At 38.5% G+C, this 17,500-nt stretch overlaps 1 protein-coding gene across 40 annotated transcripts in view; it reads left to right on the forward strand.

Moving 5' to 3' along the window:
- Positions 1-17,500, forward strand: part of LOC106883233 (ras GTPase-activating protein nGAP) — a 567,079-nt gene that overhangs the window by 444,369 nt on the left and 105,210 nt on the right. The window lies entirely within an intron of this gene.

A 17,500-nucleotide genomic window follows, 5' to 3' on the forward strand; every position in this document is an offset into this window, starting at 1 on the left:
AAAAAAACAGAAAAACTGGTCGTGATGGTGGTTTATGGAAAGGAAAAAAATGAAACATGAAATTTTAAAAAAGGAAAGAAAAATAGTGTAAATGGAAGGGTTGGGTAGGTGTTTAAATCCTAGTTTTATTATTCCCCAGAGTGGAACTTTGATAGTAATACTAACTTAAATATTGAACAGTTGAATACAAATCAAATAGTCCGAGAGAACTCTTAACCTTTTTCAATGAAAATTAATGTGCATACCTACCCCCCCCCACACACACATCACCACCTTGATATTTTTGTTATTATTATTATTATTATTATTATTATTAAGGTGGCGAGCTGGCAGAATTGTTAGAATGCTGGGCGAAATGCTTTACGTTCTGAGTTCAAATTCTGCCGAAGTCGACTTTGCCTTTCATCCTTTCAGGGGGCGATAAAATAAGTACCAGTTGCACACTGGAGTTGATCTAATCGACTGGCCCCCTCCCCAAAAATTTCAGGCCTTGTTCCTAGAGTAGAAAAGAATAATGATTATTGATCCAAATTATCATCATTTAACATCCATTTTTCCATGCTGGAATGGGTTGGAAAGTTCAACAGGAACTGGTAAGCTGGAGAATTACATCAGGCTTCATTTGTCTGTTTTGGCAAGTTTTCTACTGCTGGGTGCTCTTCCTAGGGCCATTCACTATATAGAATGCATTAGGTGCTCTGTACATGACATCACCACCAACAGGGTCACTAAAGTAGTTTGCAAGACAAAGGCCTCTCAGCTAAGAGAGGGAGTAAAATCAAGGGAAGTGGTTGTGAGCCAGGCAAGAGGTGAGAGTATAACTGAGGGACAGCGATAGTTGTCTCATTATAGAGGAGATAATAATTATATTTCTATTATGTTAGAAACATGCTGCCACAGGAACTGCAACTAAGCATATTTACGGTGTGGACTAAAATATAATTCTAGCACCACCCAGTTATTTTTGTTTAATACACATTTCCTCAATTGAGATTTTGTTTCAAATTGCATGTTTTCTTTTAAAAGTGGTTTTTAATTGCATGAGTTTGTGTGTGTGTGTGTGTGTAATGCTTGGAACTGTGGGGCCTTGAGTCACTGATATCGAATAACAATATCAGTAACACAGAAGGCAGGGTGTCAGTCTTATAATCAATTTATAAAAGCTGGGAAATCTGAATGTCTTGGGTTCAGTCATTACTTGGGCCACATATTTTCAGTAGCAGTGCTCCAGCTTAGCCACAGATCTCTTGCTTAAACTGATATATATATATATATACATCACAGCATCTGGAAAACCTGGCCTATGAGCCTACAGCTTGAGAAGGACCTTTGATCTTATACCTTTATCTATCTATATATAAATATATTTAAATATATATAATGTATAAATTACTTCCCCTTTCATTTTGCTTCATCTATAATTTACAATTTTTATCTTTGTTCTTTGTGTTTCTTTGATCTTCTTTGACCATCTTCTCGTTGAGTCACCAAAGTCACAGGCCATGGATCAAAGGAACAATCAGTATTCAACCTGAAGAGACAGATATTGATTCTTTTCAGTCACTAGGTTATTTAGGATATCAGACTCCATAGTAAACCTGGTGGGGCTTTTATAAAGGAACATCATTTTGGTTGAACAACTACAGATGGAAAGATATATTTATACGAAGAAGAATTCTGGAGTTTGTTGAGGTTTTTGAGAAACAAAATTTATTCACAAAATTTTATTCACCAGAAAACAAAATATTGTCATTACTACGAATGACAAGCATAAGAGAGTTTTTATTCTTGAAGCAGTGGCAGTAGCAGATAAAGTGTTTTTAGTTGCTTGTCAGCTACCGACTTCAAAAGTTATTCATCCTCCAACTGTTCGTTGGTTTTGTGTTGTCGGCCGCTGTCTGCCATCTCTCTTGGCCAACTCCTACAGTGTCTGTCAATGTTCTTTCTTGCATCCCAAAGCTCTCTGTTTAGTAGTAGTCACAGTGTATCAAATTTATACTGGTTGACAGGTTCAGAAGGAAGCACACCAGAAGATGAGATTGTTGCTGGAGCTTATGCCATGCGAAGTTGTGATTGGTCAGATTTTGTTGATCACATGTGTAATATTCTAGCAAATCCCGACACCATGTGACTGTTGAATATTGTCACTACACACTGAACAGACCACAATTTTCAAAGATTTGTGAGTTTTCCATCAATAAAAACAATAGGATGTTTGTTGAGGGAGATTTAGCTGCTATGTTCAGACCAAGTGTCTGCATAGAAATTCACCTATTGATCCTGTGCTCCCTATTTCAGGGGCAGTGAAGGCACATAGCTTATTGGTTAGGTGTATTTAGCTCACGATCATTAGGTCACGAGTTCGATTCCATAAGGTGACTTGTGTCCTTGAGCAAGACACTTTATTTCACCTGCTCCAGTTTCACTCAGCTGGCAAAAATAAATTGTACCTGTATTTCAAAAGGACCAGCCTTGTCACATTCTGTGTCACGCTGAATCTCCCTGAGAACTACATTAAGAGTACACGTGTCTGTGGGGTGCTCAGCCACTTGCACATTAATTTCATGAGTAGGTTGTTTCGTTGATCGGATCAACTGGAACCCTCGTCATCATAACTGGCAGAGTGCCGCTGGGAGTGATTTCACAGGCAGTAAAGAAATTGTGAAAGAGATTTGTCTATAGGTTGATAAACTACATAAAAAAAACTCCCACTTCTCTGACTTCCTAACTCCCTAATTAGTCTAGGCCCTTCCACACGTCACTACACACCCTTATATAGACCTTTATACAGGATACCCAATTCACAATGAACCTCTAAGCACCAGTAATTCTTTCCTTGTGACGCTTGATTATCATGATGAAAACCATGTTACACACCACAGAACACTTTTGTCTCCGCATGTGTGTGTGTGTGTGTGTGTGTGTCTGTATGTGCATGAGTTTGTATGAATGTTGTGCTTGTGTGCGTAAGAGCATGTAGTTATCTGTGTGTGCATATATTTGTGTGTGTGTGTATGTATTTGTGCATGTGTCTGCGTGTGAAACCTAAGCAATCATCAGAACAGATTCACAACAAAAACAATAGCAGGGATGGTTGTTTTTGTTTTTGTTTTTGCAATATATTTTCTGCTTTATTAACACGGACATATACATATAAACTCTCTCTCTCACACACATGGATGGATAGATGGATAGATGGATAGGTAGATAGATAGGTGGATAGACAGACAGATAGATAGATAGATAGATAGATAGATAGATAGGTAGATTGATGGAGAGATAGATAGATGGTTGAATGAATGGTTAGGAAAATAGACAGATGGATGGATAGGCAGATATATATGTGTGTGTGTATGTGTGTATATATATATATATATATATATATATATATATATAGATAGATAGATAGATGAATAGATAGACAGTTACACATGCATTCACATGTACACACGCAAACAGAGGTAAAGCATACAAAGGCACACACGTACATGTGTAGACAAACATATAAATATATCTATAAACACATACACACACACATATATAAACATACACTTAGACAGGCACACATGGACACACGGCAGTAGACACGCGCACGTATTAGACAAACATATAAACACTTATATAAACAAACACATAGACATTAAACAAACCCCCACACACACATACACATTCGTATATAAACATACTTTTAAACAGGCACGTGCAGACAGGCAGACAGACAGACCTTGGTGTGTGTGTGTGTGTGTGTGTGTGTGTGTGTGTGTAATATTGTCAATATTTTCTCAGCATACAAAACAATAAGTATGAGTAAGTTTTCATATTTTTCATACACACTCTTAACAAAAGGGGATTCATATATATATATATACATATACATATATACATACACACACTCACACACATACTTTTTATGTTAAACACGCTGTCAGTTTAGGAAAGCAAACAAAAACTGCCACTAATTTGTATTCATATTTATCTTATAATTAAACATTATTATATATTATATATATATGTTTATTTTATCGAATGGAGTATTTATGTTTTGTTTTTGTAATGAAACAATAAGTCAGCATTTTGGAAACTGTACCACTTTTAAGCCTCTAGTAAGGGTGGCGACAGCGGCGTCTGCAGTGGTTCTCTAGCACTACTACGACTACTGCTTCTCTGTTACTGTTACTGGTTTCATCTAACCATTTGCTTGTCCGAAACATTTTTACAAGTTTCTTCTAAACAGCCATTCTTGTTTTCTGACCGCTGGACTGGCTCCTGTGCAGGTGGCATGTAAAAAACACCTTTTGAGCGTGGCCGTTGCCAGTACTTTGTGACTGGCCCTCATGCCGGTGGCACGTAAAAGCACCCACTACACTCTCGGAGTGGTTGGCGTTAGGAAGGGCATCCAGCTGTAGAAACTCTGCCAAATCAGATTGGAGCCTGGTGTAGCCATCTGGTTTTCACCAGTCCTCAGTCAAATCGTCCAACTCATGCTAGCATGGAAAGTGGACGTTAAACGATGATGATGATGATAATGATGATGATGATAATGATGATGATGATGATGATGATGATGATGATTGGTTTCATATGTTCTGAGTAATATAACGCTTTCCTTTCCTAAGTCCAAAGTTGCTTTGGTGTTTGAAAAACAATTATGAATGTGTATCATATATATATATATATTATGCATAGACGCCAGGGAACTATGTCCTGTGATACACAGGACAGGCAAAATTTGTCCTGAATGTCCATGCTTGCTTTCAGACTTTTAATTAGCTTTGGTTTCATACATTCTGAGTAATATAAAGGTTTCGTTTCGTAAGTCCCAAGCTGCTCTGGAGGTTGAAAGAAATTGAGAAAGTGTATTATACATGATGCATGAAAACCAGGGAAATATGTCACGTGTATTACATGTGAAGGCGGATGGCTCAGTGGATGGAGCATTGGCTCTACAGTCATGTGGTAGTGAGTTCAATTCCTGGAACAGGTTATGTATTGTGTTCTTGAGCGAGACACTTTATATCACATTGCTACAGTTCACTCAGCCTAACCCTAATCCTAACCTTGAACCCTAAATCCAAATCAGGTCTGCTTCACTGGACCCAAGATCATATGCTTGCATTAAACAGGCCTTCTCTATTTTGCACCTCAATCTCCTTGCCATAAAAGGTATTTGGCTCACCCACGATCATAAGGCCATGACTTTGATTCCTGATAATACATTGTACCCTTGAGCAAGACACTTTATTTCACATTGCTCCAGTCCACTCGGCTGGCAAAAATGAGTTGTACCAGTAATTCAAAAGGGGCCAGCCTTGTCACAGTCTGTGTCGCGCTGAATCTCCATGAAAACAACTACGTTAAGGGTACACATATCTGAGGAGTACTCAGCCACTAGGACGTTAATTTCACAACTGGAACACTCATTATCATAACCGATGGTGAGCCAGGCCTGTCTGGATTAAAAAGGTCTTTTCTCCTCTCCCACCCCGGTTTCTCCTATCTGGTATAACTATAAGGGCTCTTCCACGTCACATGCCAATCTCCCCACCACCACCACCACCACCACCACTCACCTGATAAAGTCAGTTGGTACAAAATAGTTCTAAAATTGTACCAAAGTCACTGACTTCCATCTGCTCCACCCACCCACCCACCCACCTCACTCTGCAAAGTTTTATCGTTTATTTTTTTTTTACCATTTTTCTGGGGTTTTTTTTATGTAATTCATCTCCGTCCCCTATTTCTACAGAATTCCCTGGTTTGGTCACCAGAGAATATGATTGCTTCCACCACCACCACCACCACCACCACCATCACCACTATCAACACCACTGCCACCACTAGCAACATCATCACAACCACCACCACCACCATCGCAGACACAACCAGCAGAAATAACATTTCCTGTGTTCATAATAAATTCTTGTCATTTACTCTCTCTCTCTCTTTCTCCCTCTCTTTCTCTCTCTCTTTCTCTCTCTCTCTCACACACATTTGCTGTCTTTATCTCCCACTCTTTCTCTCTCTCTATCTCGACTTATCCCTAACCATCTGTGCTACCTATTTTTACAACCAATTACAAACAAATGAAGGACCACCAAGCGGTCATTTGACCTACATGAAATAACAGCCAAATCTCCCTCAAATCACACCTTATATTAAATATGGAAAGGATACTTCACTCAGTGAAGTCTAACCCTAAAAACAGAGTGGTCCATGCTGAAATGTGTGTGTGGTTATTGGCGCAAAGAGGGAGAACATGTGTCATGTGAAATAACTTACCTTGTCATTCACCGATTACTCACACTGTCTCTTGTCCTAACTTGCCATGCCTATATTAAGAGAATGTGAATCTTCAAGGGAACAGGACTTAGATCAATGACTCAGTAAATACACTGGGAAAGGCATGATTGTCACACATTCATATACCTCACTCCTATCAAGTTGCCAGACCTACCCTTTAATAAAGGATGTATATTAAATATTCATGTGAATGGATGGTAAAAATGTGTGTGTATATTCTTTTATTCTTTCAGTCATTTGGCTGTGTCCATGCTGGAGCACCGCCTTTAGTCGAACAAATCGACCCGGGACTTATTCCTTGTAAGCCTAGTACTTAATCTGAAGTCAGTTATGTAATAATATGAAATTAATTACCTGATAGTAAGAATTCAAATGAAATGCAGGTGCTATGGGCTATTTCCCTTGAATGTTTAAGAAAATATTGTGAAGGTGCTATAGGTTATTTCCCTTGGGTGTTTAAAAAAATTAGCTATATGAGGTAGATATAAAGATCCCTTCCAGGAGCATATTATCAATTTTTTCAACAATCTAAGTATGTCACGTGGTTTCCAGATACGAGTTCTACTCACGTGTCAAGTTTCATCAAAATCAATAAAACGATGTAGGAGAAGTTAGCTAACAATGCCACAAACAAACATGCACCGATTTTCCACATATGTAGTAGATACGACAGGGTTCTTTCAGTTTCCTTCTACCAAATCCACTCGCAAGTCTTTGGTCGGCCTGAGGCTATAGTAAAAGACACTTGCCCAAAGTGTCACACAGTGGGACTGAACCCGGAACCATGTGGTTGGTAAACAAGCCACTTACCACACAGCTACTCCTTCGCCTATCTATTTAGCTATCTATTGCTGTCTATCTATTTATTCTTGTTTTGTATTTTGTTTGTCCATCCCTCCATCCATCCTTTCCCTGTTCTTCTCCCCATTCTCTCTCTCTCTCTCTCTCTCTCATTATATATATATATATATATATAATGTTTGCAACTGTATTCTACTAACTATTTTAGTCAGGATATTTTGAAGTTTTGTAAGAATTGGGGAAGTTACAAGTTGTCTCACTCAACTTCCACCAACACCGCCGCCACCACCACAGTTCTTTCACACACACTCATACTTACTGCATCAGCAGTTAGTTCACAAACACAAATACATCATCAGTACTTATATCGTACACACACACACACACACACACACACACACACACACACAAATACATACACATATATATACACAAACGATTAACAGGATGTACACAGCTTCTTATTACATATACTTGAAAATTAGCAAAACAACAAAATTTTTCCTTCCCCGTCCTCCTACCTTCGTCTTCTGTGCAGTCCATCTGACACTGATTCCTGCGGTGTCAAAGGTCAACAAAGAGGAGACAACTGTCTCGCCTGCATTACAAACTTTGGGCAATTTATGGATTTTACATTTGTATTCCTGCTGTTTTTATATAATAATAATAATAATAATAATAATAATAATCATAATAATAATAATAATTTTTGCATAAGACCAGTAGCATACATATAAAATTTTGTTGTTTGTGTATATGAAAAACAGTGAATGTATGTATATATGTATGTATATAAATATATATACACACACGTGCATGTTTAATCATGTGAATATGTGACAGGCTATATGAGCATATATATCTATATTTATATGCATATGTGTGTGTGTGTGTGTGTGGTGTGTTAAGTATGTCCTTATGTTTCCTATAATGGAAATGGTGAGATAATTCAGGAAAACCACTGTGACAATCCTTATTCGTTTCACTAGTTTCTATTCAACAGGACACTGACAGAAACTGTCTCTATTCACACACACACACACACACACAGAGTCACATCTGTTTCCCTGCCTGTTTGTGTATACATCTGTGTATGTGTGTGTGTGTGTGTGTGTGCATCATTCTTGTACAAAAATGTTGTTGATAGTGACTTTGAAGTTTCAGCTGACTAAGCAATCATGAGATGATGACTCATCTGACCAAAACTTCAAAGTCACTCTCACCAACATTCTTGTGTAAGAATAATAAATTTGTACTCTACAAAAGTATAAGAGCAACCAATCAAATTCGTCTTTATAGATATCTGCCTGAATTTATTAATTCCTTTTAAGGAAAAACTTTTTGGCTTTGGGTAAAAACAAAACAAAAAAAAGAAACGGAGGATCAGTTAATTATGATTTTATCCAACATATTCTCCTCTCAGATTCACACACTTATTGCAGCAGCCCTTTAGTTTTCTAAGCCCTGCAAAAGAACTCAGAAGGTTGGGCCTCCAGCCAGTCCTTTATTAGCAATTCCCTTAAAGACAAGAACTTTTCAGCAACCCTCATATATATATATATATATATATATATATATATATTACTATCTGAATGTGATTGATGCCAGGCCCACCTGACTGGCTCCTGTACCGGTGGCATGTAAAAAGCACCCACTACACTCTCAGAGTGGTTGGTGTTAGGAAGGTCATCCAGCTGTAGAAAAATTGCCAGATCAGATTGGAGTCTGGTGAAGCCACTGGCTCTCCAGACCTCAGTCAAACCATCCAACCCATGCCAGCATGGAAAACGGATGTTAAATGATGATGATACATATATCATCATCATCATCATCATCGTTTAACGTCCGCTTTCCATTCTAGCGTGGGTTGGACGATTTGACTGAGGACTGGTGAACCAGATGGCTACACCAGGCTCCAATCTGATTTGGCAGAGTTTCTACAGCTGGATGCCCTTCCGAGAGTGTAGTATATCTTATTTGTTATTTACATCCATTTTCCCATGCTATCATGGCTTAGATGAATTTGATATTAAAGTGTTGTTTTATAGTTAGATAAATGCTCTTCGTAGTGCTAACTCTTAGAAAGGAATCTCACATTCCACATAGTTTTAAAGGCATAAAACAGGTGAATGGTTTCATTGACAGGAGAAATGCCAATAGGTGCCAACCACCACCACCACTAACCACAACAACAACAACAACACTGCTCAGAAGTCATAACTTTCATGTAAGCAAGCACCGACGTGAACACACACACACACACACACACACACACACGCATACAAGGAGGTGCTGGAAAGTTCCTTGCTTTAAGGGTATCACGAAAAGCCTGGTTGGAGGCCCAACCTTCCGAGTTCTTTTACAGGGCTTAGAAAAACTGAAGGACTGCTGCAATCAGTGTGTGAATCTGAGAGGGTAATATGCTGAATAAAATCATAATTTACTGCTCCTCCGTTATTTCTTTTACCCAAAGCCAGAAACTTTTCAGCAGTCCCTTGTGGGTACACACACACATACATAAATACACATATATGCTCACAGTTGATTCTACTCTCTTTCTGCCTACCGAATTTCAGTTACATATTATTAGCATGGAACTAAATACTTTGTAGGATTTAGTGACTCTAAGACAGCAACGCTGGCTGAATTGTTACCGTGCCAGAAAAAATGCTTAACAGCATTTTTTCTGACTCTACATTCTAAGTTCAAATATCTACGAGGTCATCTTTGCCTTTTGTCCTTTTGGGGTTGATAAAATAAGTACCAGTGAAACACAGGGATTGACGTCATTGACTTAATCCCGCCCCAGAAATTGCTGGCCCTGTGCCAAAATTTGAAACCAGTATTTAGTGACTCTCTTTATCTTCTGAGTTCAAATCCCACTGAGGTTAACTTAGTCCCTTTTTTTCTTTTTTTCTTTTAACCCCTTTTGGGGTTCAAAAATGAAAGAAATAAAAATGGCTCACAGTAAAGTATCGCCGCCGTTGACAACAAAGTTTTCTTGGCCTTGAACTTAATGATTTATTATTGTTGTGTGTTGCCAACGACTATGCCTTAGGATCCAGTTGTGTCACATTACTGTCCAATCGACACCCTCACCACGCCATTTAGCCCTACCCAACAACCGCCCAACTGCAGTCAGGGGTTCTATGGTGAATACAGATGTCGTTCTTTTTTATACAACATTCAAAAACTTAAGAAAAATATTTCCCTGTTCTTTCCATTGCTAATAATTCGGTAATGGAGACCAGAATGGTGAAATGTGGGATGGAATCAAATATCTGAAAACTCAGCTGGGTTATGCTGACACTCTCTGAATGTGTGTGTCTGTCTGTTTATTACATATGTTATACGTACACTGACTTAAGAAGTGTGTGTATATATGTATGTGTATATATACTCATACATTTCAGCGAGGGTTGTTGATGGTATGTGTGTTATATGTTACTTGCAAATACACTGTCTTAAGAAGTGTGTGTGTATATATATTTGTATGTATATGTTTACTCTCATACACTTCAGTGGGCATGAGTCTTAATGTGTGTGTGTGTGTGTGTGTGTGTTTATGTGTATTGTGTGTATTTGTTCAATATTATGTCTATATTTCCGTGTTAGCATGGGTTACATGGATATAACATTGAGGCATTGTTTCACAGCCAAATACACACACATACACACACAATGTGTATATATATACATACATACATGTGTATATAAACATATGTATATACAAACACACACACACACACACATATATATATATATATATATATGTATATATATATGTATATATATGTATATATATATATATGTATATATATGTATATATATATATATGTATATATATATGTATATATATATGTATATATATATATATGTATATATATATGTATATATATATATATATATATAGATAGATATATAAATATATATATACATATATATGCATACATATGTACATATATGTATGCACATACATATGTATGTGTGTGTATATATATATGTATATATATGCATAGATGCACACATGCACACACGCACATTTATACATATGCACATACACTAATATACTCTTCAAGGAGTGTATATATTTGAATATATGCACATGTACACACACACACACATACACCATGTTTATAATTGATTTCTCTATCAAACAATTTTCCCAAGATGCAGATCAACATCATTTTATCGAAGAATAAGTCTGAAGTTGGCATCAAGGGAGTCGGAGAAAGGAGAGGTTGGGTGGCGACGGGGGAGGCTGGTGGAAGTAGTTTCATATTGTTCTTCGACTTGGTCCACTTGAGAATCAACGACGACTTTATGAATACTTAGCCATAAAAAGCTCCGAAATAACAGATGAAATAATGGAAGAGAAGCTGTTAATTGATTTGATCACAAGATATTACTGGTACTTTGGGGGTCAAGAAGCTGCCAGAAATAGCAGCCAAAATCGTCAACCACTCAAACAACACTGCACCATTTCATTGCATGTCAAAGCAACAGAGATGCTATGTGAGTGGCTTTTAACCACAGCTAGCTCCTAGGGCCGCATGTGGCCCTCAAACATCTTTCCACCCCCACCCCCCACCCCTGATGGTCTTCCCTTTATAAATATAATAAATTTGTTTTTGACTTGTGTCTTACTTTTTTTTTACACAACCCCTTAAAAAAAATCCTTGTTTTGGTAGACGGAAACTAAAAGAAGGCATCATACATACATACATGCATATATATATCTACATGTGTGTATCTGTGTCTGTCTTTGCCCCTTGTCTACCGCTTGACAACCGGCATTGGTGTGTTTAGGTCCTGCAACTTAGTGGTTCAGCAAAAGGGACCAATGGAGTAAGTACCAGCTTTAAAAAAATGCAAAAACAAAAAAAAAAAAAAACGGTGCAAGGGTCAGTTTGTTCAGCTAAAATTTCTTCAAGGCGGTGCCCCAGCAGGGCCACATTCTAATGACTGAAACTAATAAAAGATAAATGATATATGATATAGTGACACACCCATACCCACTCCCCACCCACATGCACATTACACAGTGGCACTGGTACCAAGATACCAATGATGGTCTGTAATCTACCGAGAGTGTGCTAGTGTAAAAAGATGTCTTACTAAAAAGCATTACATTACATTAACCAGAACACAATCATCTATTTTCTACACTTCATCACTCTTTCTTTCTCTCTCTCTCTCTTTAGCCCCCTACTGGGGTTTTGCTGCAAACCCCCCACTACTCTGTCTACAAACCTCTCACTAACCACCCCCACTCTTCCTGCAAATGCCCCTACTCTACCTCCAAACACTCCTTATTCCAACAATGTTCTGGGTGTAGGTGACAGTTACAGCATTGAAAACCCAGCTATTTTTCTGTTTTTGGTTTTGTTATTTAAGCTTACCCTTTTCACATCCTCTTCCTCCGATTTCATTCAACCCCTTTAATGTCACCCATCTCCATTTTCCTCTCCCTCTCTCTCCCTCCCACTCTCTCAGTGTTTCCTATTGCAAATATCCCTTTTCTGCTAAAGACCCTCCTTTTGCTTGTTCAGCTTCTTCATTCCAATATAACACACTTTAATTCTCATGGCAAGTCGTAATCACAATCGCAGCCTCTTGGTAAGAATCCTTGCCATCGCCACCACCACCACCACCACCACCACCACACAACGCTCTCTTCTTCCTCTCCTACCCCTTCACAAATTCACTCTTTCCCTACCGCTCCCACCTTGACTAGAAGTGTGACCTAACCATTATAAACAATTCTCACACACCCCGACTTACATCCCACCCTCGCAACCATCTCTCCTTCCCTCAACATTCCTCTTTTGTCTAAACATACACAAAAGTGAATTTCATCATCGTTTAACGTGCACAGGCGTGGCCGTCTGGTAAGAAGCTTGCTTCCCAACCACATGGTTCCGGGTTCAGTCCCACTACGTGACACCTTGGGCAAATGTCTTCTACTACAGCCTTGGGCTGACCACAGATTATGAGTGAAATTGGTAGACAGAAACTGAAAGAAGACGGTGAGCTGGCAGAAACGTTAGCCCGCCGGGCGAAATGCTTAGCGGTATTTTGTCTGCCGTTATGTTCTGAGTTCAAATTCCGCCAAGGTCGACTTTGCCTTTCATCATTTCGGGGTCAATGAATTAAGTATCAGTTACCCACTGGGTCGATGTAATCGACTTAATCTCTTTGTCTGTCCTTGTTTGTCCCCTCTGTGTTTAGCCCCTTGTGGGCAATAAAGAAATAAAAAACTGAAAGAAGCCCACCCTATATATATATATATATATATATATATATATATATATATATATTGTGTGTCTGTGTTTGTCCCCCCACCATGTGTGTTTACGTTCCCGTAACTTAGTGGTTCAGCAAAAAAAGACAAAACAAGCCCTAAGCATACAAAGAATAAGTCCTGGGGTCGATTTCTTTGACTAGAGGCAGTGCTCCAGCATGGCCCCAGTCAAATGACTAAAACAAGTAAAAAAAATAAAGGAATTTCATTTCGACCAATGGTGTTGGTCTGAAATATTTCCAAGCCTGAGACATATTACTGTATACATTAGGACATACATGTTGCTGCAATTAGTAAAGACATCTTTTGCAGTCGTTTAGACAAATCACCCATTGCTGGATACGTCTTGTGTGAAACAACTGAGCCTGTTTATTGCTATTAACCCTGCAGCATTCAGATTACTCTGTCAAATGCGATGATTATTTATCCACCTGGTGTTGAGTTAATCATGCATTACCTTGTTGCTTTGAGATTTCAATGACTTACTCTTTTACTCTTTTACTTGTTTCAGTCATTTTGACTGCGACCATGCTGGGGCACCACCTTTAGTCGAGAAAATCAACCCCAGGACTTATTCTTTGTAAGCCTAGTACTTATTCTATCGGTCTCTTTTTGCTGAACCGCTAAGTTACGGGGACATAAGCACACCAGCGTCGGTTGTCAAGCGATGGTGGGGGGGGGGGGCAAACACAGACACACAAACATACACACACACACACATATACATATATATATATAGATATATACGACGGACTTCTTTCGGTTTCTGTCTACCAAATCCACTCACAAGGCTTTGATCGGCCCGAGGCTATAGTAGAAGACATTTGCCCAAGGTGCCACGCAGTGGGATTGAACCCAGAACCATGTGGTTGGTTTGCAAGCTACTTACCACACAGCCACTCCTGCGCTTATTTATCTATTTTTTACAATGATATTGTAGGGTAGGTGTGAGAGGCCAGATCTAGCCAGTTTGAACACAAAACAGAATATTTGGGCCTGATATGGCTAGTTTAAATGCTAAAATGTTGTTGTTCTTGCTGTTCTTGCTTTGTTCACAGACCATTGATTAAAGCCATTCCAACAATGACCACGCCACTTAAACTATTATCAAGGACAATGTAGTTCAATGTGGTTTCCCTTTCTGTGAAGACTACGAGGTGTGAGTCACAGGAAGTTTGGCTGCTATTTCTTGCAAGTTGAATGAACATTTAGCTGCTCCCTTGTGATTAGATCAGGTGGAAATGATTTGTATTGATCTGTATTGATCGTTGTTATGTTTTTTTGTTTGTTTTTTTTATTATTTAGTCAATAGGGGAGGAACAGGAAGTGTATATATAGCCTTTAAAAAGGTAGGGCGTTCCCCAGACGGTCAAGATCAATAAGGTTCACGATTAGTTTCAACCTCAATAGGTCAATGTCTCCCGGAGACACCAAGGTGGGAGTGGTGGCGGCGGCGGCGGTGGTGGTGGCAGTGTTTCATGGGAAGAAAATATTGGGGAAAAAAATGTGTTTAATGTACCCGGATGTAAGGGCTGGGGACAGAGCTGGGTGCAGTGATTAAGGGTGTAACACGATGGGGTTGGGGGTAAGGAAAGGTGTGCAGAGAGGAGGGAGGAGTTGGTGTAGCTGTGATAGAAATGTCTGGGAGAAGGGAGAAAGAAGGGCAAGTTATGTTGAGGGTTTATCTCCTGTCTTTTACTCGTTTCAGTTATCAGACTGGCGCCATGCTGGAGCACCGCTTTGAAGAATTTTTCGGTGAATGAATTGACCCCAGCACTTGAATTTTTTTTTTTTTTTTAAACCTGGGACTTATTCTATAGGGCTTTTTTTGCCGAGTTGCTAAGTTACAGGGCTGTAAACAAACAAACACCGGTTGTTAAGCATTGGTGGGCAACAAACAGAATAAAGACACATACAAACACTTACACTTATATTGTGTACACGCGGTAAAACCCATTGTATCGTCCTTTTTTTTTTGTCTTTAATATTATCATGTCTTTTAATGTCAATTTATGTGAGCCCTTGTGGGCAATAAAAGAATAAATTATTATTATTTTATTATTATTATTATTATTATTATTATTATTATTATTACTATATTTGATATCAATTACGTTTAGTGAACTTCGGAAGTGACTTACATTGTAGTACATTTTTATTTGTATTTTTTTTACCATGTATTTTATCTATCTATTTATTTACTTATTTTATATCACGTTTAGTAAACAAGTGTCATCAGCTCTGAGCTTTACAACAAGCTAATCACTGCTTCACTCTATCAATGACCGCCTGAATGACACATGATTTTCTGTGTAGTCTCTTTTTTAATAGCACTGGGGTTTTTTTTCCTGTATACTTGATGACGTTTACATCTTTTACAGAAATATCTATCATGTATATGTTTATCATCATCATCATTTAACATCTATTTCCTATTCTGGAATAGGTTAGACAGTTCAACATGATCTGGCAAGATGCAGGCCTTTGTTGAGCTCAAGTGTCACCTCTGGCATGGTTTCTACATGGTTTCTGGATGCCCTTTCTCTACATGGTTTCTGGATGCCATTTCTCATGCTACAGCAATTACTTAATGAAGCCTTTCACTCCCTCTGCCTTAATGAAACTCTTCTCTCCCTCTCACAGCCTATTAATGACTTTTCTTCAATGTGCTCAACTCAAGGCTATCTTTTCTGCTTCTCTCCAGTTGGACCCCTGCCTTTTCAGCTCTGCCTTTGTATCCCAGCTCCAGCTATTTTTAGGGTGTCTTGACTTGTCTCCCTTGTGGGTTTCTCTTGATGATTGAAAGAGGAATTGGCTTTTACAGCCTTCTCTTTGATTTTCCTGCACCATTTCATATGTTTACCTGAAGGAAGCTCTTTCTTTCCCAGAGCTTATTGCACAGGTCAGCTTATTAGCTGTCTAGTAATGATATATTAAACTTACAATAATCCAGGGCAGTTATAACTGCCTCTCCTAAAAAAATCTCAAAACTTCTGAAATGCAACTTGTGTATACATGTGCATACACATGCACACATACACCCGGAGACACCATGCCCACACACACACACACACACCTACATACCTACAGACACATAATCCCATTCTGTTTTGTTTTCACCAAATGAATCTGTTAATATTTTAGTAAGCCAATAAGGGGAGATTTTGTGTAGTGGCACTAATATTCACTAATTGATTCATTAAGTAATTAAATTTTAACATACTATAATGAATGCAATAATATATGGGGATGTTGGTGGCCCTGAGGACGGCGGTGGCGCTAAGATAAGATCTGGAATAGAGCAAAAACAATGAAGTGTTTGGTTTATTGTTTAGCCCAAGGTCAACGCAGACCCAGCACACTTATGATCAACGGCAGGCCAACCGTGACCATCCCGTATTTTATCGAAACAATGTATCTTAGACTACGTTATATAAAGTATATGGCTCTTATTTTATACAGATTTCGAAATAGCAGGATTCTTACTGTGCCGGACTAAATGCTTAACATCATTTCGTCTGGCTCTTTACATTCTGAGTTCAAATTCTGTTGAGGACAACTTTGCCTTTCATCCTTTCGGGGATTGATAAAATAAGCACCAATCAAGCATTGGGGTCAGTATAATCGGCTGGGCCTTTCAACCCCGAAATTTCAGTCTCTCGCAGGTTTGTGTGACCACCCCATTCATTTGGATTGTGCCTTTGTGATTCAGTTAATTGGTTGTTCTTTTACCACAGGTCAAACTCGAGCGTGCAGGCCCGTATATGATTAGATGTCTTCCTAAAATAACCATCTTTTCGTTTTTTTTTTGTGTGTGTCTATCCAATGTAGATTTATTTTATTTGAATTAGGGGTGTGATTTGAAGAAAATTTGGCTGCTATTTCTAGCACGTCTTGCGAACAGGGCCTGTGGCAGGATTAATGGATCTATTCAATTTGACACACATATATACACACATATATATATCTTGGTTGTTATTTCTAACATTTCTGGAGATCATGGATTGTGAAAGTGTGTGTGTAGAGAGAAAGAATTTGGCTGTTATTTTTAGTATGTCTGGCAAATATGGATTGTGGTAGGGTTAGTATGTGTAG

This window comes from Octopus bimaculoides, chromosome 21 (assembly GCF_046866305.1).
Source record: "Octopus bimaculoides isolate indiv1 chromosome 21, ASM4686630v1, whole genome shotgun sequence".
Taxonomy (NCBI): domain Eukaryota; kingdom Metazoa; phylum Mollusca; class Cephalopoda; order Octopoda; family Octopodidae; genus Octopus; species Octopus bimaculoides.